This window comes from Anomaloglossus baeobatrachus, chromosome 4, assembly GCF_048569485.1.
Source record: "Anomaloglossus baeobatrachus isolate aAnoBae1 chromosome 4, aAnoBae1.hap1, whole genome shotgun sequence".
Classification (NCBI taxonomy): domain Eukaryota; kingdom Metazoa; phylum Chordata; class Amphibia; order Anura; family Aromobatidae; genus Anomaloglossus; species Anomaloglossus baeobatrachus.
In genome coordinates, this window is record NC_134356.1 from 298,539,063 (window position 1) to 298,564,558 (window position 25,496).

At 38.8% G+C, this 25,496-nt stretch overlaps 1 protein-coding gene across 4 annotated transcripts in view; it reads left to right on the plus strand.

Annotated features, from left to right (window-relative positions):
* The window catches only part of SYT1 (synaptotagmin 1), a 926,220-nt gene that overhangs the window by 725,966 nt on the left and 174,758 nt on the right, over positions 1 to 25,496 (plus strand). The window lies entirely within an intron of this gene.

Below are 25,496 nucleotides of genomic sequence, written 5' to 3' on the forward strand. Positions count from 1 at the left end.
TTAAGTATAGGAAGAAGGGATTGGCATGTCCCGGTTCTCGTGGGCTGCATCAAAACCCTTGTGGAGCCGAATTCAGCTTGCGGGCCATATGTGGTGCAAGCCTGAAATAAAGGGATGCAGCACTCAAATCAATTATGTAAAATGTGGCTAATAAAGTCCACTTTTTTACATAACTGATTTCAGTGCTGCCTCCCCATGGTTCACTATATTTAGTAGACAAAGAAGGTATATGTACAGGAGGGTTTAGCACCTTTTGTTATATATTTTTAGTGCTTCTCTATTATTCTATAGATAGATTTATAAAAATCCTCAATTCCGCGATCACTGAGACTATAATCTGTGTGTAGCATATAGGCCAGAATTAGAAGGTTTTGCAGGGTTTAAAGCTTTACCTTCCTTTTTATTATTTCTCATCCACTAAATAATCTCTGACCCTCGGTCGCTTTCCATGTGTCAGGTAATTCAATCATTCTCAAGCTAACTGTATACTAAACCTTGTAAAACATGTTATGCCTTGCGCTGTTAGGCTTGTGCTGTCATTCTCAGTCAGAGCGTTTAGAGAAGACTTTTGACTTTAAGAAAACAAACAACAATCTTGACGTTCCTTTCTTCTAGTAGAATTTTATTGTAATACCATAACAGTAGCCCAGTAGGAGGTAGTGGTTTTCAGCGGGTGCATGACCTCCTTTTAATGGAAAGGAAGTACATAATGAGTTATTTATAATGTCTCCTTGTATACAGGAAATTACCTCTGTTGTCTGTATAATTCATCATAACATTATAGTGCTGAAAAATGCAAGTTTTGGGACACTACAGCCTCGTATCGTAAGACTATTTTGACTCAAACTATAATTTTGGGGAGACAGAGTTGTTAAGTTTGTGGTATAAAGTCACTTCTCACTTCCCATTTTTCACTATGTTGTGTCACGTCCTAAATATCTTTTTAACGTTCATCCCATTTGTTTTTCTCGAGGCTGTTTTCATTTCAACAGCATGCTCAGTCTTACGGTGACAGCTCTAGTTCACAAACAGAGACAATAAAAGATCCAGGCTCAATAATCACTCAGTAAGATAGATATCCCTACAGGCTTTAGCCTTTACTGTTCGCTAAAGTCTTCTTGACCCCTCAAGTAATTTCCTATCACAATAATTCTTTTATCTTCTGTTTTATCATAGATGCTACCAAAATCTTAAAATTCGAAAAAGAAACATTATAGAAATGATGATGAAAAGCTTGTTCATAGAAGAGGGACATAATTCTAAAGATTTTATTGATATACAGTAGCTATTCCTTGTTTTGGGGGTTCAAAAGTGGATTCTTCAAATGTTTATTTAATAAGAAATTACATGGGAATACTGTGAATATTTCTCAATTTAATTCATAACAGTTCTCATTTCATATATATTTCATGACACTCAAAATGTTTAAAGGTAAAGCAAGAACCAATTATTAGTCTAACCCACAGCCTTATGAATTAATACAGTTTTTTAAATCTATTTTTTAAGATATATTTTACTTATATACAAGTAAATACCTCTCAAGCCTCAAAAATTAGAGTACTGTGTCCAAATAAAAAAATATATATTTTTTTATATTCTATTATTTCCGAGCACATTGACTCCAGTAGGGCTCTTCCCCAATCAGGACCCTTTGTATTAGAATTAAAAATAGCTACAAAAAATAGTTCTCAGTACGGAGGAATGTTTGCATCCTTCTAGTACCCAGTAATTCTTTATTTCATTGAATACCACATGATGTTACTTTTTTTCAAGAAAGTCAACAAGTCCCTTAAAGGGGTATACAACTTTGAGCAGTTCTGACTTATTAAAATTGACTATGAACTGAAATGAAGTATCTACTTGCTGAGACCTCCAATAATTGTCTATAATCAGTGGTGGAACCGAGCTTTTAGTGCTCAATTTTCCTCGAGCAGCACCACAAGGAAAATTAGGCATTTCACAGTTCCCATGTGCATGAATGATTTGCGTGTGTAGCACAAGACAAACCCAATCCTCTATTTGAAGAGATGTTTTTTATAACCTCACACAATCACAGTCAAGTAATGAAGTGTCTGAACAGGAGACCATCTATTTCCACAGAATTCCCTAACAGTGAATATGAAAATAGCTCTTCAAAACTGTAATGTCCCTTTAATATTAATACAATTTTAATAGTAATGATAATTTTGGAAATAATAATAATAATAAGCAAAATACTCATAAAATTACAAAAAAAAGAAAACAAGTGTAGTAGCCTAGCAGTATTAATGCCTACTATAGAAAGGCAGCTATGTTTTACATGCGCTGCATTCTTTTTTAGTGTTATAGTGATTTAGTCAATATATTTTGTGGAACATCACTAAATAATAGTCTTTATTTTGTTTGTTTCCTATTTTTTGATTGTGCTACAGAAATCTACGAACTCTTAAATCTATGGAAATCTCCAAACTCTAAATATATTGCTTCTTAATTTTCTTCTTAATATTAATTCTTAATTTCTGTTTTTTTGATTGTGCTATGGAAATCTCCAAACTCTTACAATAATGCTTCTTAATTTCTCAAACAATACTAATGTCTGAAATTAGAGGGGTGTGAATTTTTTTGCAGTATGACAAAATTGTATTCAAATTGAGCAGAAATCCATATTCTCCAAACTCCAGATTTTTCCCAATTTGCACCAGTCAATCGATTAAAAGAAATATAATAACACTCATTTCACCATTTACCTGACTTGCCATCCCTGTAGGCCAATATCCAGTCCTCAGTGCCTTTTTTTTCTTCTAACCCTGCCACATGCAATCTCTTTGGTCTTCTTGAAACTAAGTCATAGCTTCAAACTTGACAAGGCCTGTGATCGACATCTGTGTCCACATCCTGTGCCATCACATCGGTTACGCACAACATAATATTGTGATATTACGACTTAACAATGCACATAACACAAGTGATGATACTGTGGGCTCATGACATCCAAGCCCTAGTTGAACAAGTGCCTAAAGTGAAGGTGGCCAATGTTAATGCGCACAAAGGTGGAAGGAGGAAAGAACAGGAGCTAAGAATTTGATGGCAGGCTGTGGAAGCTGCCTGTCATGGAGAAGTACTGATGGTACAGGGGCTCTTAGGCTGACCCTAAAACTGGGGACCCTGTGCTGTCCCTTACCTCAACAGTAGACATGATAGTAGTCAGGGTTGAGCCTCCAATGTGGCCCTGGCTCTTGTCCAAGCCCTGATAATACCTCCCCCTATCCATGGAGTGGGCTGGAAACCCAGTAACCAAAACCCCACAAATAATCACAGATGGGGTGAACAGAAACTCATACATACAGCACTTAAAATACATAATGATAATATGCGTACAGGGGAGTAACAAAAAGGGAGGAACATAACGCACAACAGGGGAACGCTCACACCACTCAGAAGCACAGCACAAATCACCATAAACAGAAGCAACAACAAGACCGGATTCGCATGAGCTAACATTGGCATGGAAAGGGAGAAAGGCATGCTAGAGATAGGAATTATTGAATGTTCTCAGTGAGAGGAACAAAATTATAATCTTGTGATACCTTTTAATGGCTAACTAAAAGGTATCACAAGATTATAATTTTGTTCCTCTCACTGAGAACATTCAATAATTTTTCAACTGGCTAACACGGTACCAAAACCTTGGCAATCAGTAACCTGAGCACTTAGGTTCTGCTCACCAGTTTGCTGCGATTAACTCCTGCAGAGCTGGAAATCAGTGAACCAGAACCAGCCACCTCCCGGCTCAAGCTGAACATTCCACCAGCCTCAGGTTGCTTGTCAGATTCTGCAGTGTGAACGAAGTCTGATGCCACAGTGCCAGCAGGTGTGTGCAGAGCTGAACATCGTGTGACACTCCCGGACAGATGAGTAATGGGATTAGTGTTAATTTTCTAGGGGATTTTTAAAATACAACATTTATTATGCTGTCATGTTGGGAAAGACCTTGGAGCACAATAAGGGACACCCAATAATTTTGTGATTTGCTGAATTTGAATCTCAACAGACTCGCTCATCTCTATCTGAAATGTTTCATTCTTGCATATATGTAAACCAACCCCCTCTACACCATTATGCTTAATTATAACAGAAAGCCATTTCATAACTGTCAGTAAGATGGATAGAAAAATAATCTAGGCTACATTACTGAAGCATAAAAATGGGTTAATTCATGCAGTTAAAGAGAACCATCAACATAACTGAACGTTTAATTTCAGCAGTTGCATAAAACGCTGTTTTCCTTTACATATCAATAAGACTTGGGTTCTCAAGTTCACTGTTCTTTTATTCTGGTTCTGCTGTGCAAGGAAAATAACAGATGTGTCTCCGGTTTGCAGTCTCCAAAAGGATTAGACCATTTCAAATAAACATGTCACTGCTGAATCACTAAAGATGTTAATACAGAATATAATTATATGTTATTTCAGATCTGAAAATGTTCTTTCTCAGACATACATCCAAGATACATAACACACAGAATGTAAAAGTATTTTACCTTAAAAGTAATAAAAAGGCGCTTAGCTAGGAGTCATTTTGTGGAAAGTAGACTATAAGAAATTACTTTAAAAATGAGATGAAATGACAAATTTTGCTAGCCAATAATGTAAATTGGCAAAATGTTTATTAAGATAGGCAATGATTTTGGAAGCATTTATAAATATGAATGTCTAACATAAGGAGGACATCTATTTTAATCCATTTTCTCAAATCATAATAAAAAATATATATTTTTACAAGGGGCTGATGATAACTCTTTGTGTTTGTGATCTTTTTTTGTTTCTATAGTAACGAATGTTACATCACATGAAAGCCTTATGCGTCTATCATATGTTTTCAAAATTTTGTGTTTGTTGCTTATGGCAACAGTGTTATACGCACGCGGGAAAACAAAATGGCGAAGTATAATGTTATATTCACAGCAACTGAGAGCAGAGGTGGGATAAAATTCTTGTTTCTGCAAGAAAAGTCCACGAAGGAGATTCATGGTGATATGTCGCAAACATTGGGGGATCAATGCCCTTCATATTCCACAGTTAAGAACTGGGTTGCCAAATTTAAAATGAGCCACTTCTGCACCAATGATGAGGAACGTCCTGGACGACCGAGAGAGTGGTTGTTGTTTCGGAGATTGTCGATACTATGCACAACCTCATACTGGAGAATCAAAGAAGTTCAGCTAAAGCAATTCCAGACATTATGGGGATTTCTCGTGAACGTCTTTGTGTCATTATCCATGAATATTTGGACATGAGGAAGCTATCTGCAAAGTGGGTTCCCAAATGTTTGACAACAGATCAGAGAAGCATGCGAGTGAAAACTTCCTGGTCCATTTATCAGCGTTTCCGAACTGATAAGTACTTCCTGCATCGACTGGTCACTATGGATGATACCTGGATTAATTTGTATGACCCTGAAAACAAGGAGCAGTCAAAAGAGTGGAGGCACAGTGTCCACCTTGTCCAAAGTTGTTCAGGGTGCAAAAATTAGCCACTAAGGTGATGGCGTCTGTGTTCTGGGATGAGGAGGGCGTGCTGCTAGTGGACTACCTTCAGAAGGGTTCCACCATCAATGCAAGGTATTACATTGAACTTTTAGACCAATTAAAGGCAGCTCTGAAGGCCAAAAGGCATGGCAAGCTGTCCAAAGGAATCTTGTTCCTGCAAAACAACACTTCCATTCACACTGCACAAGCGACCACGGCAAAACTGGATATAGCTAGGCTTCCAACTGGTTGACCACCCACCTTATTCAACAGTTTTAGCTCCCTCCGACTGTCATCTGTTTCCAAATCTGAAGAAACATCTCAAGGGAACGAAATATCACACCATTTCTGATGCCATGGCTGCTACGGATGCCTGGTTTGAGGAAGAACCAAAATCCTTTTTGCTTGGCTTACAGAACTTGGGATACTGATGTAAGAAGTGTGTTGACATCAGTGAAGAGTATGTGGAATAAATGTAAAGTTTCATCATCCTATCTTCTTTTTTTCTGAGTAAAGCCAAAGGCTTATCAGCAGCCCCTCGTATTTATACTAATATAAATGGAGTTGATGAATTGAAATAAATATACTAACAAATGATGGAAAGAAAATATTCCATTTATTATAATACAAAATAAAATAAAAAAACATGTTTTTATTCAATAAAATAGCACCACAATGCAGAATCTATTAAAACTAAATATTTATTTTAACATTGTTAATAAAAAAACACATTTAATGACAGATATTATGATATATGCTTTGCTTATAGTGTGAACTCAATATAATATAATACAATAGCTATAATATGTAATATCTAATAATACATCTGGCATATGCATGATTAAATGGCAGGTAAAAGGCTATTTGATAGTAGTTATAAAATGAAAAAAAAATAATAGTAAACACTAGTGATGGGTGCACTCGTAGATACAAGGGATCGGCGGGTCCCACCGGGTTAAATAAAACACAGTTCAGACCCGGAATTGATCTCGGATATCTGGCCGGATGCCGATCTCCATATAAGTCTATGGTGACCTGAATAAGGGGCTTAAAAATGGTGGTAGAAGGGAATGGGGGATTATAGCATGTGCTTTATACTTACTGGTCTCAGCACTTCTATAACTCTGCCTCTGGGCCACTAACTTTACTTCCAGGGCCACTCATTATCTTCATGCATATGCACTTCTTCCCCCCACCCACTGGCAGTCCCGGCGTCTCTGATTGTTTGCAGTCAGACAGCGCTCCCAGCATGTCTGACTGCAGCTAATCAGAGGTGCTTTGTGTGTCTAGATTGATGTATAAATAAAGAAATAAAAAAATTGGCATAAGGGCCCCTGTATTATGATACCCAGCACAGAAAAATTATACAGTTCCCAGCTGTGTGCTTATCTTTTCTGTGTGTCAAAATAAATAGAACCAAATGTGGCTCTTTTTTTAATTAATTGAATAAACAATTATAAAAAAGGGCGTGTGGTCCCCCACAATTTTGATACCCAGCCATAATAAAGTCAACAGTTCGGAGCTGGTATTCTCGGGAAGGGGAGTCCCATCATTATTTGGGCCCCCCAGCCTAAAAATAGTAGCCTGCAGATGTCTAGGATTGTTGTATCCATTAGATGTAACAATCCCAGAACTTTACTCTGCTCATCCCGATTGCCCTGGTGTGGTGACCAACGGAGTATTAAGGGGTTAATAACAGCTCACAGCTGCCACTAAGCCCTAGATTAGTAAGGGGAAGTGTCTATGAGACAACCCATTACTAATCGTAAAAAGAAATAAACACAAACAACAAAAAAAATCCTTTATTTGAAATAAAATAGATAAACCCACCCTCTTTCACCCCTTTATTAACTCCCAAAACAACCAAGTCTGACATAATCCACACAAGGATCCACGACGACTTCAGCTCTGCTACATCTGAAGTGACAGCGTGCAGGCATATAATATGTCTGCCCACTGTGAGCTTCAGGCAGATAATGAGCCACAGTAATGAGTGGTGACGTCACTCAGGTTGTTTGCGGTCACAGCTGAAGGTTCCCACGGTCCTCTACGAGTGATTGCAGGTAACCTAACCTCAGGTGAAGTTACTGAGTTTAATGAGTGTCGTCACTGCTCATCGCTGTGGCTCATTCTCTGACTTCAGCTCACAGCGGGTGGTCATGTTCTATGCCTGCGTGCTTTCAATTCAGATGTAGCAGAGGTGGAATCATTGTGGGACCTTGTGTGGATTACATTGGACTTGGGTGTTTTGGGGGTTAATAAAAGAGTGAAAGAGGGTGTTTGTCTGTATGTTTTTTGAAATAAAGTTTGACTTTTTTTCTTTTCACTTACAGATTAGTAATAGAGGGAGCTCATAGACACCTCCTATTACTACTCTAGAACTTAGTGGCAGCTGTGAACTTTTATTAACCCCTTATTACCCCGATTACTATGGCACCAGGGCAATTGGGACGAGCCATGTAAAGTTCCAGGATAACGCATCTAATGGATGCAGCAATCCTGCGCAGCTGCAGGCTGCTATTCTTAAGCTGGGGATGTCCTAATAACAATGAGTCTCCCCAGCCTGAGAATTCCAGCTCCCAGTTGTCAGCTTTATCATGGCTGGGTATCAAAATTGTGGGAGGACTGCACGTCTTTTTTTTTAAATGATTTATTTAAATAATGTTTTAAAAAGCCACATGCGATTCCTCTTATTTTGATACACAGCCAAGACAGGCGCATGGCTGGGGGCTGCAGCCTGTAGCCATATGCTTTATCTGTGCTGGATGTCATAATACGTGGGGATCCTAAGCCAATTTTTTAATTTATTTATTTGTACATTAATCTAGACACACACAGCGTGTCTGGTTGTAGTGAGACACGCTGTCAAACAGGCTGGGAGCACTATCTCACTGCAACCAATAAGAGACGCCGGAACTGCTGGTGGGTGGGAGAAGCAGTGCATATGCAAAAAGATAATGAGCGGCCCCAAAAGTAGAGTGAAAGGCATGGAAGCAGAGTTACAGCTGTTTGGAGACCGGTAAGTATAAAGTGTTTTCTTTATTCTTATTTTATTTCTTTTTTTCTTTGATTTTTTTTTTTATTACCTGCGTGGCCGGGCCCAGATCGTTACCCAGAGTTCCCTGAGAACTCCAGGCCCAGGGTCTGTGCTCGGGTTCTGTTGTCCCTGCGCTGATCCAAAATGTTACAGTCTGGGTCTGTCCATCAATATTGAACACTCCTGTAGATGGATTTGACTCATTTGTATGGGATATGCAATCCATGACAAAGTCCAGTTTGGCCAATAGAGAAGGATTCATTGATATTAAGGCTTCAAGCAAAATAGAGCTATGAGATCAAGGCTTATTAGAGAGAATCCCGACATTGCTGTGCAGAGCAAGCCATGTGCCACTATATATTGCCTCTATATGCATACTAATATAGATGTCTCACTCAGAAGCAATAGATTGGAAATAATATCTTTAATATTGCTTATGATGAAACACTGCATTTTTTTTGCCTTTGTAATTCATGTAGATTTAAGAGAAAAAAATCTGCTTATGTCTATGAAAACAATTGAAATTGAACTATGTAAAGGTAATCTATCCAATTGACCTTTAGACTTCCATAGGTGTTATATTAAAGGGAATCTGTCTACTCTGAACATGCATACTGCTGGCACTTGTTATTTTCATGACTTGACTTCTCTCTTCATAATTCTTGGCTTTCTTTCCATCTGTCTTGTCAGTAATTAGCCCATGGAAATCATACAATTCCATAATACTAGCATTCTACGGGATGCCCAGAGCAACTGTGATACATATTTACTGAGTTTCTGTAATAATTTTATTATTATATTGAGTAACTAATAATTTTCGGAGATAATTTGTGACTTGCCTTAAGCGCATAGAGGCATTCTTTATTTATCTCTCTTGTTATAATGAAAAAACCCTGCGGTAGAAGAACTAGTCATGAGGCAGCTGTGTTCCAACATAAATGCAAAGTTGCCTGCCCTAAGGACACAGTACATCAGATGCAGCCATGTTGACATTCACTGGCTACGTAACCGCACACCAGACTAACTCTAAAATGTATTACAGCTCCAAAGTGCAGTCAACTCGCCTCTATCATCTGTTCTGCCTGTAGCATTAACGGCATAGATGAAAAAGTACACATTCTGCAAATTGTAATAATTCCTAAAGCAAAATATAATACAGAGAGCTCCGAGATATCCTCAGAGGCGGTCATAAATTTAAGAAGGTTAAATGTCAACTAAGGAATATAAACCTACTTTGACTTTTTACAAGTGTTCCAAAATACTTTTCAATTTCACAAACGTCCGTTCTACTGCAAACAACAAGTTAGACACATTTTTAGGAGTAGAGAAACTCAATCTCCTTCAAATTCATATTGAGCACTTAGAACAAACAGAAAATATCAGAAAAGACACAAATAGACTTAGAAATTCGGGATACTTTCCACCTTTCAAGCAATTGTTGTTAGGCCTTGCTCACACAATGTCTTGTATATACATCATGGTGTACAAGAATGTACCCTTTTCCTATAGTTGACTAGACATGTGCCAAATGATGTATTCTTTTGGCATACTTTTGACCGGTATATGTTAGCATATTTTTTTTAACTCTATTGGAAAGTATAATTGACTATGACTCTCAAAACAAGGGAAATTGTGTATCGTTGAGGATTTGTACAATATGAGTAAATGTTAGTCGTTTGCAACTGCATTCTGTGCAATTTCACACCTCTATTGGACGATGTTTCCTTATTATTAAGACAGCCTTAAGCAGTTAGCAATAGGATTTACACAGGGATGAGATCCTAAGCCTTTTCTACTATCTATTTTATGAAATATATAGAATTCCTACCATTACAAGCTGAAAACAGCCTGGGATATGCATTCTTAGTTTTTATCAGAAATAACCAAGTTCTTCCATAGAAGCATTTTTACAATTTATAGTAAATACCTTAATAGGCTTTGACAGGTTCTCAAAATGAGAGATATCCTAGATTTTCAGACAGTCATGGAAAAGTATAAAAGCCCCACTTATAAAGATGGAAAATCTTTAGGAACAAAAGGAAAAATAGGGGCCATTACTAAAACAATGCATTTATAATCACTGCAATTTCACAATTGGATATCTCTGTTCTGTCTATGATCCAGGTCTTTAGATCCTGCTAGATTATTACACATTTTTAGATTAACAAATTTCAGACACAGACATTTTTCAAAATATCATTTCAAATAGTAATATGATTTAGAAAGAGACATATGTTCAGCCACAGAAAATGAAACATGTTTATAAATTGTATAATATACGGCATATCAAGTTATTACTATGTATGTAGGGTATATAACATGATAGAATGTCAGGATTAATTACTGCTTATAAAGACTTGCTCTAAATTAACAGTATTTACCAACCAATTATTTGCAATAATCTCCTAAAAAGAAAGGTTTATACTTACATTTTATTATTAAGTGCTCTTCATTAAAAGACAGCCATTTTGACACTGACATTTAGCTTTTTTTCATAAAAAATAATGACCTGCAGTCCACTAACTGTTGAAAATGTCAACTAACGTGTGCCTATTCTAACAGACCATTATTAATTTATTACTTAGCAGTTTATAGCCCTGAAATATGTTACTCAAAGTTTAGATTTGGTATTGAGTGGTTACTTAGCAAACAATGGTTACTGAGTATAGCCGGGACTTTAACAAAAAAAAGTGCCTAAGCATTAACAGCTAGGAAGTTGCTTGCTACCTGCCTGTTGTGCTCGGTGTCATTCTTCACTAGCACAGAGTGGTCACAGACGCTCCTGCCGGCCATACAGTTGCTTTGTCAACGAAGTAGAGGCATTTTTTCCTCTCTGCTTTGTAGATGGGGCAGGGCAGCTTACATCATGTTCATAAACTTCTTGCTCCCTGCCACCAAACTTTAGGAGCCGGCTGTCAATCAGCTTGTCATTAGCAGTTCTGCCACATCCACAGAGCAGATGTTGTTGCAATGTCAGGGGAAGCAGTTGAATCACTGGCAGAAGCGGTCTGTGACACTGAAGAATGGCACGGGGCACAACACACAACTACCTCCCTGTTAGTGCTTAGGCACTTTTTTAATTTAAAGTCTGGGATATACTCACTGTAGTGCTCACTGCCAATGTTGTTGAGGCAGCAAGCAGGAATTGACCAACTGGACCACATGGAGGACCTGGGTTTACCCTTTAGTAGGAGGGGCCTACCTAAGCATCTCCTGCGAGTGCGAGGCAGACGTACAACTCCCAGGGCAGTGACCGGGACTGTAGCAGCTGACCCCCAGGACAGAAGATGTACTCAGGTAAGGACACAGGTGCAGACAAGTACAGGTGAGGAAGATAGGGAAGGTGAGTTTGAACAGGTATGGTGGGCACGTCAGGGATGGGCAGGTATGGGAATGCAGACAGAGGTACAGGTGATGGACACATGAACTAGGGTACCTGATAACTAGCTAGCACACTGGAAGACTAACTAACTAGGAGTGTTGTGCAGGCACCCACCCTAATGGGAGGGTGCCTTTAGTACATAATGCCTTTTAGTCATAGGCTGAGAATTATTTCTGGGAAATGGCACACCGACCTTTTAACCCCTTCATGACCTTGGATGTATATATACTTGTTGTGTCCCTGCTGTAATCCACGCACATGTCTTCTGATCTGATAATACATGTGTACTTGCTAACCACTTAGATGGCACTGTAAAATCAGACAGCTCAATTTTAAATGGCCATTAGATCCCGCCGTTCCCTACCTACATTAGGGCCCCATGATGCAATCATGGGGTGCCATGGTGTTGTCATAGTATCACGGGGTCAGCTGATGACCTCTGACATGAGAGCCGACAGAGAGCCAGCACTCACAGGAACAGTGCATTTTTGCTGATCGAAGTAATGCAAATTGTACTTCATGTTAGTGATAAATTTAGAATGAAACTTTTGAAAATATCGGTATTTTGGACACGTCAGAATGCTCAGCTGGCGTTCCCAGCTAGTTCATCATGATGGTAACAGTAACAGGGGTCATCACCTGACCCTGGGCTTTCATTACAACCCACCTGCCGACATGTGCGGGGAAAGATGCATTAAAGGAACAGACACAAACCTTGGCATACCGGTATGTGAAAGGGTTAAAAAACCTTTTGCATCAGCATATTTTAAGAGCTATAATTTTTTCACTTTTCTGCCAGCAGAGTCCTGTAAGGGCTTGTTAATTGCAGAATGAGTTGACTTTTTTTTTCGGGCACATAACATTTTTGATTGCTTTTTATTGTGATTTTTGTGAGGCAGAATTAATAAAAATCAATGTTTGCTAATAGTGATATTCCTCGGATCAGCACAACTACAGCATTTGTTTTCTTAAGTTTTGTCTCCTTCAAACAATAAAAACAATTTTGTATCCCTCTCCCATCCTTGCATAATCTGCAATCTCTATTGATCGCAGCATTTAGGTGGTTAAACAGCCACCCTGCAGCGATGGCTCATGCACAGCTAATGTGCCAGCACGATCGTCAGGATGTACCGGTACGTCCATTTGTGGGAACGCACTGCAAAATAGGAAGAACCACTATGTCCAATGTTGGGAAGGGATTTAAAAAAAAAAAATCTGTGTTTATGGGAGAAATTATAGATTTGCAAAGGAACAGTATCGTCTAATACATTAATTTTTGTTCATACAGCAGAGTTGTATAAATGAATCCTTCAGTAATGGAAAGTATATGGACAAATATAAAATGATGGTGCCCGAATGACCTTCAAATGCTAAAATGTTTCCGACTCAGCATATAAAGACTTAGAATATAAATGTTCAGGTAACTTGTTCAATAAGTTTTACAAAGGAAAAAAATGTAGCAGACAAATGAACAAAAAATAGGAAAATGTATTCTTTTGAGAAGTAAGTCTTTGAACGGAAATATGAGTGATTGTTTTTTTCTACCTAGCTGGAATTCTCGATAACTTTGTCAGCACTTAACAGTACATCAATTGTTGTGCGCTTTCTAAAGGGAAATCTTATTATTGTGCAGAAGACTGTTGTATATTTTAAATGTTCATTTAGTAATTGTTAATTTAGATATACAGTATTTTCATATTCTCAATTTAGAAGATGAACATAGATTATAGCCAAAAAAAATATATAAATAACAGATTATTATGATGAATGATCAAATACCTCAAATGTTCGGCTACGCCCACATTCGACGAATAGGTCGCCGCTATTCGACTATTTGTGAATATTCGATGCGCAATGTAAAGGCGCCGTCACACGTGCCGATATATCGTGCAATCACATGAGCGATCGCACCCGCCCCCGTCATTTGTGCGTCACGGGCAATTTGTTGCCGATGGAGCACAAAGTTGTTAGCCCCCATCACACGTACTTACCTCCCTAACGACGTCACTGTGGGCGGCGAACATCCTCTTCCTGAAGGGGGAGGGATGTTCGGCGTCACAGTGACGTCATACAGCGGCCACCCAATAGAAGTGGAGGGGCGGAGATGATTGGGACGTAACATCCCGTCCACCTCCTTCCTTCCTCATTGCTGGCGGCCGCAGGTAAGCTGCAGTTCGTCGTTCCCGAGGTGTCACACGTAGCGACGTGTGCTGCCTCAGGAATGATGAACAACCTGCTCACTGAAGGAGGAATGACATTTTGAAAATGAATGACGTGTCAACGAGCAACGATAAGGTGAGTATTTTTCTCGTTCACAGACGTTCGGAGATGTCACACACTACGATATCTCTAACGATGCCGGATGTGCGTCACGAACTTAATGACCCCGGCAATATATCGTTAGATATATCGTAGCATGTGACGGTGCCTTTAGTCTATGGGAAACCCGAATAGTTGCCGAATAATAATAATTTATAATAATAATAATTTTATTCATTTATATAGCGCTATTAATTCCACAGCGCTTTACATACATTTGCAACACTGTCCCCATTGGGGCTCACAATCTAGAGTCCCTATCTGTATGTCTTTTGGAGTGTGGGAGGAAACCGGAGTACCCGGAGGAAACCCACGCAAACACGGGGAGAACATACAAACTCCTTGCAGATGGTGTCCTTGGTGGGATTTGAACCCAGGACCCCAGCGCTGCAAGGCTGCAGTGCTATCCACTGAGCCACCGTATATCAACTATTCGGGCTTACCATAGACTTACATTGCGCATAGAATATTCACATAGCAGTGACCTATTCGTTGAATGTTCACGAAGCCGTATATTGCCGAATATTTGTGATATTCGATCATCCCTAATTATTATTCAATAAAGAGAGAACAGCAGCACTCAACAAAGCTTCAGTTGCGGTTATTTTTTTTCCATATGAAGGACAGGTACCTGTGGAGGGGGAGGTGAGGATCACCTCCCCCTCCACAGGTACCTGTCTTTCATATGGAAATAAAATAACTGCAACTGAAGCTTTGGTGAGTTCTGCCGTTCTTCTCTCTTTATCGGATACTTATATGGACTTTCTTTGCTGGATGTGCACCCATTTGCTAGCGGTTTTTGATCTGCTAATAGCGATTTGTCAGAGGGATTAAGCAGTGCCCGGTTTTCTCTTTTAGTTTCTCAGAAGATTATTATTATTATTATTATATCTGTAGATGAATGATGAGTCATCATAGATGAGTTATTCCATTAGCTTAAATTAAATGATAACATATGACACAATCAACTTTACAACATTTTCCAACTTAAAGAGAACCAACCATCAGGATTTTGCTATATATAGTAAAGGCAGTGCCATACTGGCACTAGGATGCACAGTCCAGCCTTACCTTTTGTAGAAAGATCACATGCTTGGTTGCTGAAATATCTTTAATCAAAGTTGCAGAAATACACTGCACTTTAATTGATGTATACATTGGGGGTGGGCCTTTGTGGGTCGGTTCCTCGGCATATATTCATCCTCCTGTATCTTTTATTGCATGCCCTCTTTTCTTTAGTTAAATATTGTGCCACGCCGCCATTGCTGCTATTGGCGGCGATTGCACTTTGCCACAGTAATTATGTCTTCATTAAAATGGTGTCGAAGTACACGCATGCGTATATCGCAATCTTTGGTGCCATTTTTTTGAAGACATTATGGAGAATACTATGAGGCAGCATTGGTGCATGAGCAATTTTTTTCTTTTCCTCTACACACGCGCCCCAACTCACAAAGGCCCACCTCCAAAGCATGTCAGTCAAAGTGTAGTACATTTCTTCAACTTTTATTAAAGATATTTGAGCAACCAAGCCCATTTCAAGACATGAGCCAGTGTAAGTTGAGCATAAATCATGTTTAATAAATTAGGAGTATTTAACAGAATAAATACTGAAATAACTTTACGAATAATACGAGAAGCTTAGAAGAAGCAATTTTGTAACGATGGATATTTGTGACACATAAGCTTATGTCTTCATTGGTAAAGACTTAAAATAAATAATGTAACAATGTCAGGTGATGAGTTGATCTTTTTCAAGAAGACTTTAAAGAAGCACGACTAGAAGACTGAGACCAACATTTTATGGATGAGATATTATTATAAACTTTATTGGTGACGTTTCTCCTTATAAAAAGTGGCAAATTGGCATATGGAGACTTATAAGGCATGCAATGCTCCACTGTTAGTTTAAATGCTCTGAAAAGCAAAAGGGTAACAATGTTCTGAACATTTGACATTCAGTCTCTATATCTCACCATCCACTAAAGCTTCAAATATAAGACTATCATCATTTTATTGACAATCATCTTGGCTATTGCATACATAAATTGGACTTGCAACTATGTACCATATGATTAGTTATGAAAAAACAAAAAGCCAGCACTAAATGTGCACTTCAGCACTAAAAATTCCAAACTGTACTTATTATAAAAATTTTGAGATTTTTGGCAAAAAATTGCAATTTCTTGAGCTACCCCGCCACATCACAGCAAATCTCATTTGGGGCAGTCCTACACTAAAATATTTTTATAAAATGTGCCATACGGCCTCACATATGAATAGTAGAACTGCTCTTAGCAGCACTCACCTGGTCTATTTCAATCCCGTACCCATGATTGAGTCATGGCTGTGGGCGGGACAGGTCCAAGCAAATGCTGCATGAAGTAAATAGCCTGTGGACAGGGCCTGATGACTGAATGTGAACAGTCACCAACCGCCATAATCTAGACAGGTGGAATACATCCCAAATTGGGGTCCATAGCAAGGTGGGGGTCAGCCACCGACCAATTCAATGAAGAAAAAACAAAACGTCAGCACTAAATGTGCACTTCAGCACTAAAAATTCCAAACTGTACTTATTATAAAAATTTTGAGATTTTTGGCAAAAATTGCAATTTCTTCAGCTACCCCACCACATCCCGGCAAATCTCATTTGGGACAGTCCTACACTAAAATATTTTTATAAAATGTGCCATACGGCCTCAAATATGAATAGTAGAACTGCTCTTAGCAGCACTCACCTGGTCTATTTCAATCCCGTACCCATGATTGAGTCATGGCTGTGGGCGAGACAGGTCCAAGCAAATGCTGCATGAAGCAAATAGCCTGTGGACAGGGCCTGATGACTGAATGTGAACAGTCACCAACCGCCAAAATCTAGACAGGTGGAATACATCCCAAATTGGGGTCCATAGCAAGGTGGGGGTCAGCCACCGACCAATTCAATGAAGAAAAAACAAAAAGCCAGCACTAAATGTGCACTTCAGCACTAAAAATTCCAAACTGTACTTATTATAAAAATTTTGAGATTTTTGGCAAAAAATTGCAATTTCTTGAGCTACCCCGCCACGTCACGGCAAATCTCATTTGGGGCAGTCCTACACTAAAATATTTTTATAAAATGTGCCATACGGCCTCACATATGAATAGTAGAACTGCTCTTAGCAGCACTCACCTGGCCTATTTCAATCCCGTACCCATGACTGAGTCATGGCTGTGGGCGGGACAGGTCCAAGCAAATGCTGCATGAAGTAAATAGCCTGTGGACATATGATTAGTTATGCAGATTTTTGTCATCATTGCATTGTTACTATTTTGTTTCTGGTGGGGGAAAAATATTTTTTCTTCCTGCATAGTACAAATTACAACCTAATAGCTCAATGTGTTAGTAGGTTGATTCCCAAGTGAAAATTAGTGAAATGTCACTGGTTCTACTAGAGGAGCAGCTATGAAGAGGATTTCCCAAGAAAAGAGAAACAGCATCATCCAGCATATCAATAGTGGCCTCTTGGCCAAGAAAATTGAAAAAATGCATCATGTGAGTGCTTTAACAGTTGGAATAATACAAAATAAAGTTCTCCCATCAATTCATAAGCTAAGTATTGAACATCCAGGTAAAATATCGGAGTCAATTCATCACAAGGTCTATCAGTTCTGGTGCAACAAATACGACGATGGATGTTGCTAGTATGCTTCATAATAGTGAGATCACACATGTCTATGCAAGCACCATGTGACACAAGTCTGGAATCGTGGACAGAAAAAAGGTGTAGAAGCCTTGACTCCTATACCTGTAATATCATAAGATGTGTCAACTCAAAATTGCAAAGAAGTATGAAAAGTGGACAGTATAAAAATGGAAATGGGTGATTTGGAGCGATGAGACTAAAGTCAATAGACTAGGCTCTGATGGGTGCAATTCGGTTTGGAAGAAACAAGGGAAAAAGGGTGCTAACGGATCAAGAAATTGAAAGAATTGTCATGTTTAATGGAGCTATCCTGATGATATGGGGTTGTTTCACAGCCAAAAACACTGAACTATATGTGAGTATCCTACAAGAGGAGTTACTTCATATACTCGAGCACTATGGGTATAAAAAGTGCAACATACAGTTCCAGCAGGGCAATGACCCGAAGCATAAAACAAGATGAGTGAAGAAATGTCTCAATGGCAATGATGTAAAGGTGTTGGCCCTCACACCTCAACCCAATCAAACACTTGTGGGTAGAGTTGAAGAACAAGCTGTAGATATACCAAAGTGAGTCGACCAGTATGCACCAAATTTGGAAATGTATAGAAGAAAACTGGGATTCAGATTTTGGTCAAGACATTCTTCAATCTTATTGAGAGCATGCCCAGAAGGGTTCAGGTAGTGTTGAAAACCAAAAGGAGAATTACAAAATACTAATAAAATAATAATAATAACAATTTAGATTTGTAGGAACAAAACAGTAACAATGCAATGACCTGAATCTGTATAACTTGTCATATGTTAAATAGTTGCAAGTCAAATTTATATTTGAAATAGCCAAGATGGTCTCAGACTATATAAATAAGAAAATAGGGTGTAGTCGGAGTCATATAGAAACAATAGATTGAAATTAATTTTCAAGAAAAACATAGTAACCTGCTTAAATACCTGTAAATATAAAACAAACATACAATAGTGTCAATATGAAGCAAGAGTAGTATAGGTTTGACAAGATAAGGGTATTAGCCCCTCCCTGTATATCCCAGGCCCTATATTCTATTACTGCCTGACCGAAGCATTTTCTCCCTAATTGTAGTGGTGTCCCCACTCCACGTCGACTCACCCTATGTCCTAGTAACACCCTAACAACAAAGGATAGGGTATACAATAAATATATTAAATAGGGGTGAACTCTTAGCTTACGTCAATGGGATTTCATCTTGTTGCTTAAGATGGGTTTTTTCGTGGTTCCATCTCGATGCGTTTCTACCTCACCATTTTTTTACGGTTGATCAGTAGACTTGCTATGAAGAGGGCACAATGGCCCCTAACATTAGGTCAAACAGAATGCAAGAAACCAGAAGCATTATAGATATCCTTCTTTAAAAATGAAAGTGGGACATCTGTAGTGCTTCTGGTTTCCTGCATGGAAAAAACTATTTTAAGCAAGAAGGTCTTTTTAAATTTCACATTATCACGTGTTGAGTTGGTGAAGCTTTTAAATATATTTATTAAAGTATTTAAGTTTTATGTTGGTTTAAGGGGATATCATTTTTCAAGGTAGCCAAGATGATTGTCTATAAAATGAAGATAGTCCATAGTTCAAACCTGTAGTGTATATAGAGCCTGTCATTCAAAACATTCAAAACATTGCTACCTTTTTGCTTGTCAGTTTAAGTTAAGAAACCAAAATAGAAACTTCATTTGCAGGCACATTTTTTGGGGTGTTTGGCTTTCATTAGTAGCAATATCAACTCTTTAAATGGCATTGTCATAAAGCTTAGGTTTAAACAAACCAATTCGCAATTCATGCCAGATCTTGACTGCAAGTGAAGAGGGTATTTGCACATGTAGAATTCCTTTCACCCTTGTGAGTCAACACACATACAGTTTCAACCAGACGTTTACATACACTGTCTAAAAAGACACATATGCATGCTTTTATCACTATCTGACATGAAATCAGAATAAACCTTTCCTATTTATCAAAATTATTTAAATTTGACAAATGCCAGAATAATGAGCAAGAGAATGTTTTAAAGCATTTTTATTACTTTCTGCAAAGTCAAAAGTTTACATACACTGGGGAGTACTATGCCTTTAAACAATATGGGACAGGCCATATGATGATGTCATGTCTTTGGAAGCTTCTGATAGGTTTATTGGCAACATCTAAGTTAATTAGAGACACACCTGTGGATTTATTTTAATGCACACCTGAAACACACTGCTTCTTTGTGAAGCATCATGGGGAAGTCAAAAGAAATCAGCCAAGATCTCAGGAAGAGAATTGTGGACTTGCACAAGTCTGGTTCATTCTTGGGCACAATTTCCAGATACCTGAAGGTGCTTCGTTCATCTGTACAATTATAAAAAAAAGTACAAACAAGACAGAAATCTCCAGCCATCATACCGCTCAGGAAGGAGATGGGTTCTGTGTACCAGAGATGAACGTGCTTTGGTCAGACATGTGTATATCAACCCAAGAATAAAAGCAAAAGACTTTGTGAAGATGCTGGCAGAAGCTGGTAAGATTGTGTCATTATCCACAGTGAAACAAGTAATTTATTGACATGGGCTGAAAGGCCACTCTGCTAGAAAATCCATTACTCCAAAAAAAAGCCAGATTAATGTTTGAAAATGCACACAAGAACAAAGACCTTAATTTTTGGAGACATTTCCTGTGGTCTGACAAAATTAAAATTGAATTACTTGGCCATAATTACCATCCTTACGTTTGGAAGAAAAAGGGAGAAACTTTGAAGCCTAAGAACACCATCCCAACTGTGAAACAAGAGGGTGGCAGCATCATGTTGTTGGGTTGTTTTGCTGAAGGAGGTGACTGGTGCACTTCACAATAGATGGCATATGAGGGAAGACGACACTACACAATAATCATCAAGAGGAAAGAACGAAGGATTGTGGCAATACTGAAGCAACATATCAAGACATCAGCGAGGAACTTAAAGCTTGGGCGGAAATGGGTCATCTAAATGGACAATGACCCAAAGCATACTGCCAAACTGGGTACAAAGTGGCTTAAGGATAGCAAAGTCAATGTTTTGGAGTGGCCATCTCAATCCTATTGAAAATTTATTGGCAAAGCTGAAAATGCCGGTGCGAGCAAGGCAACCTACAAACATGGCTCAGTTACACCAGTTCTATAAGGAGGAATGGATCCAAATTCCTTCCAAATATTGTGAGAATCTTGTGGAAGGATATCCAAAACGTTTGACCCAAGTCATACAGTTTAAGGGCAATGGTATGAAATACAAATTAAATGTATGTAAACGTTTGACTTTGCAGAAAGTAATAAAAATACGTACAACATTCTCTCTCTCATTATTCTGACATTTGTCAAATATAAATAATTTTGGTTCTTAAATGACCTAAAACAGGAAAGGTTTATTCTGATTTCATGTCAGATAGAGAGAAAAACCTACAGATGTGTATTTTTAGATACACAATAAGAGGAAAAATTACCAGCTCACCCACCTGGAGAACTACCAAAGGAATGGTGCAGGGATCAGGAAACAGCCAGACCGGGCTGCAAGCAGTCTTTTTAGATAGTACATGTAAACTGGTTTCAACTGTAAATATAATTATCTTCTCCAAACTGATGACATATGGCATTAACTAACCAGATTTCTGCTATCATCTGCATGAGAGTATTATATCTAGATACAATCCCTGAGTTTTGCAGAACCTTAATACAGTGTTTAGTGTATTCAGAATCTTTAAACAGTACTCACACACTTTTATATGGCTTGGTTTACATTGCCAATTGGTTCCAACTGTATAACAAAAATGAATAATGCATAGTATATAGTTTTTGTATGCTCCTGTGCAATAACAAATAATGTTTTCCTACACAGTTAAAAAAACAAAATATCACTCTTTTGATATGTAGTGTGCTAATAGGGTACTATGGACTCATTTTATGTAATAAGGTTTCTAAAAGTAGTCAAAACCAACTCCTTAACAGGTCCGATGTGTAGATTATGCTGCCATTTGTATGTGATCATAATTACAGTTCCTGTGTTTTCATATTCACAAGGTCAGCGGCCTTATTTCCTTCATTAAAACACATACCACTCTGTACATTATTTAATACAGGACAATATTCTGTATTAATGTTATGTTATTGTTAGCAGCCTAACCAACAGCATTTGATTAAAACCAAAACACACATTTAAGAGGATCCCGTCAACATGTTTCACCAAACAGAAGCTTCATCAGGGAATGGGACTGAATGAGGGGATGGGACTGTAAAAGCCTTATCTAAAATCCTTATCAGTATGTCTTCATCAGGGTATAGGACTCTAAAATCCTTATTGATATGCCTTTGGAGAACTTGGCAGAATGTCTTTGAGAACTTGGCAGAAATCCCCGTAAACATGGGAAGAACTTATAAACCTCATAGATATTGCCCTTGATGACATTTCAACCTAGGAGCCTAGCAACGCTTCTCTGTTACACTGAGCCACTCTCCTGCCATACAGATTCTGCATCACATTATTCTTCTGATATCCCTAGAACGCATACCTGGGCCTTCGCAGGCCTGCTAGGTCATTTGTTTTCTATGGTAGATTGAATTGCTTGCGCGTTCTAGGGATATAGTTAACATGTTGCTCGTCAAATTAAAAAAATGAAACATTTATAGTATAATCTTCAAAATAGTCAGTACAAAATAGTCAGTAGTGGGATAAATCCTGTAAGATTTGTACATAGGGAGTACTTGAAAAGAAAAAATCTCATATATGTACTGCAGTACACTTCCTATTTTATGTCTCTATCAAAATGTTATGCATCTAAATGAGGTTCCCTCTCTAGATTTCTTGTTACCCGATAACCTCAAGGAGTACAATAGGGCTGTGTAATTTAGTTATAAAAACTGTATTATTTTTCTCAGCATTGTTGTTGATGCTGAAGCCTTGATAATGTTTGCTTTAAACATTTTTCCATGTAAATATACTTCACTTCTTTGACCTCTACTGCTAACTTTGACACTACAAAAGCAATGTAATTATGTATAATAATTCATTAAAGCTGAAAATCTAGAAGATAAAGTGTATCACAAGTAAATCAAAAACAAGCTCAGAAGCCAAGGTCCTCTGCGTTCCAGGAGCTGCTCATATCCAAAAACCCAGTGTACAGTACATTGTGCATTCATCACAGCCATCTTTTTATTGATTTTTGGATTGGGTTTTGGATGATAGCCCAACCAGCTTAGAAGCTTATTTATGCAAAGGAATGAAAATAAAAAGAGCTTATTAGATGTGAATGCAAGCATGGTAATACTTGAAATATTACAATGTTATTTTAGACACATATAGACAACTGACATTTATAATTAACTTTCGGATAACTGTTATTCTGCTATTAGCTTATATAGTCATCTAAGGTCCTATTGTTGTGACTCTTAGCAATTACCTACTGTGGAAACTACCTTGAGTGACACATTATATTTCAAACCAATTATCAATTTATTAAAAATGAAATGTTAAGGAAATTCTCAAAAAAATGAAATGATTAAAAGGGTTAGCCACTACGTTTTCATTGATGATCTATCCAAAGGATAGGCCATAACAATCTGATCAATGGAGGTGTTGCACTGAACAGATATTGATAGCCTATCCTAAAAATATTCCATCAACAAAAAGTAATGAGCCAGCTCTTTAAAGCACCACTCCAAGGATTTTTCTTTCTTTCACTAATGGTGTGGTGCTTTAAAGGGGTTGTCCACTACTTTGACAATCCCTTCTGATTCCATGTTCCCCCTGGTAAAATAATAAAGCCTATACTCACCTGCGATATCAGTGCCATTACAGTGGTGCCATGACTCACGTTGCCAGGGCTCATATGGGGTTGTGACGTCACGTGAGCCCAGCATCCAATCAGCACCGACTTCCTTGTCCCCACCTTCGGACCAAACTAATTAATAATAGGAAGTGAGCGCTACAGCTGCGCTCATTTTTTGTTGTTTGTTTGTTTGGTCCAAAGGTGGGGAGAAGGAAGCCAGCGCTGATTGGATGCGGGGCTTGCGTCACATCACAACCTCACATGAACCCCGTACCGTGATTCCAGACACCAGAGGAAGGCTGCTGGTATGGGAGGTGAGTATAATATTTATTATTTTATTGAGGGAAACATTTGGAATCAGAAGGGGGTTGTCCTAGTAGGGGACAACCACTTTAAATTTAAGTCTCTTTCTCTTATGCGGGCATCACACGGTGCGATCTATCGTGCGATCGCACGAGCGATCGTACCCGCCCCCGTCATTTGTGCGTCATGAGCAAATCGCTGCCCGTGTCGCACAAAGTCGTTAAACCGCCGTCACACGTACTTACCTGCTGAGCAACCTCGCTGTGGGCGGCGAACATCCTCTTCCTGAAGGGGGAGGGACGTTCGGCGTCACAGCGATGTCAGACAGCTGCCGACCAGTAGAAGCGAAGGGGCGGAGATGAGCGGGATGTAAACATCCTGCCCACCTCCTTCGCCCACCTCTTTCCTTCCGCATTGCCGGCGGGTGCCGCAGGACGCAGAAAAGCTGTGTTCATCGTTCCCGGGGTGTCACACAGAGCAATGTGAGCTGCCACGGGTACAATGAACAACCGTCACCATGAAAAATAAACGATTTTTTAAAAATAAGTGACGTGTACACGACTGACGATTTGTGACTGATTCAGCGTTGCTCGGAGGTGTCACACGAAACGATGTCGCAAACGATGCCGGATGTGCGTCACTTAAACCGTGACCCCGACGATGCATCATCGCACGATAGGTCATCTCATGTGACGTCCGCATTAGTCTTATACTTACTCCCTGGCCTCTTCATCTCAGTGTCGCTCTTGTCGGTCTTCTTCAGTTTGTGACCTGTCAGCTGCTACAGTATTTCGTGAAGCAAGCTGGAGGTCACATCTTTATGCAAATCTATGAGCCTTGTTCCGGTCTCATTCTGACTCTCATAGACTTGCATTGAGAATTTGTGTCATAACTTCTGGCCAGTCAGAAGTTAGTTATAGTCAGCAGATAGTGCTGCAGGGTCGGAGCAATGGAGAAAAAGGTTGAAGACCCCAGAGGATGAATATAAAACCAGAGATCAGGAACCTTAGATTAAAAGCACCACTTCAGCACTGTTTACCCCCCCCCCCCCCACTGTAATGGTGCTATAAATAAAGCATGGTAAGCATCAATGTAATTGTGTAATTGTATCACCTGCTCTTTTATGAAAGTTTGCGTATGGGTGAATGAATCTTCGGTTCATTATGCTGTTTATTTTCAACGTACTTTTTCTACACTGAGTGGTCACCACTGTTCCACATGTTCTTGTATCCATAATTGTACATACATTTTTTACTCTACCTACCTAATTTATTAGTATATTAGGACATGCTCATTCTAAAAACATGTTCCAAGCTTTCATTCAGTCACTTATTAGAATAATCGTTCTACCTAAGGTGATTAGGATTGATAAAGTATGAAGCTCCATTCAGTTGCCCATTTGCTCTGCAGCAACCACGAATGGTAAAAGTAGCATTGTACGGCATCATTCTCGAT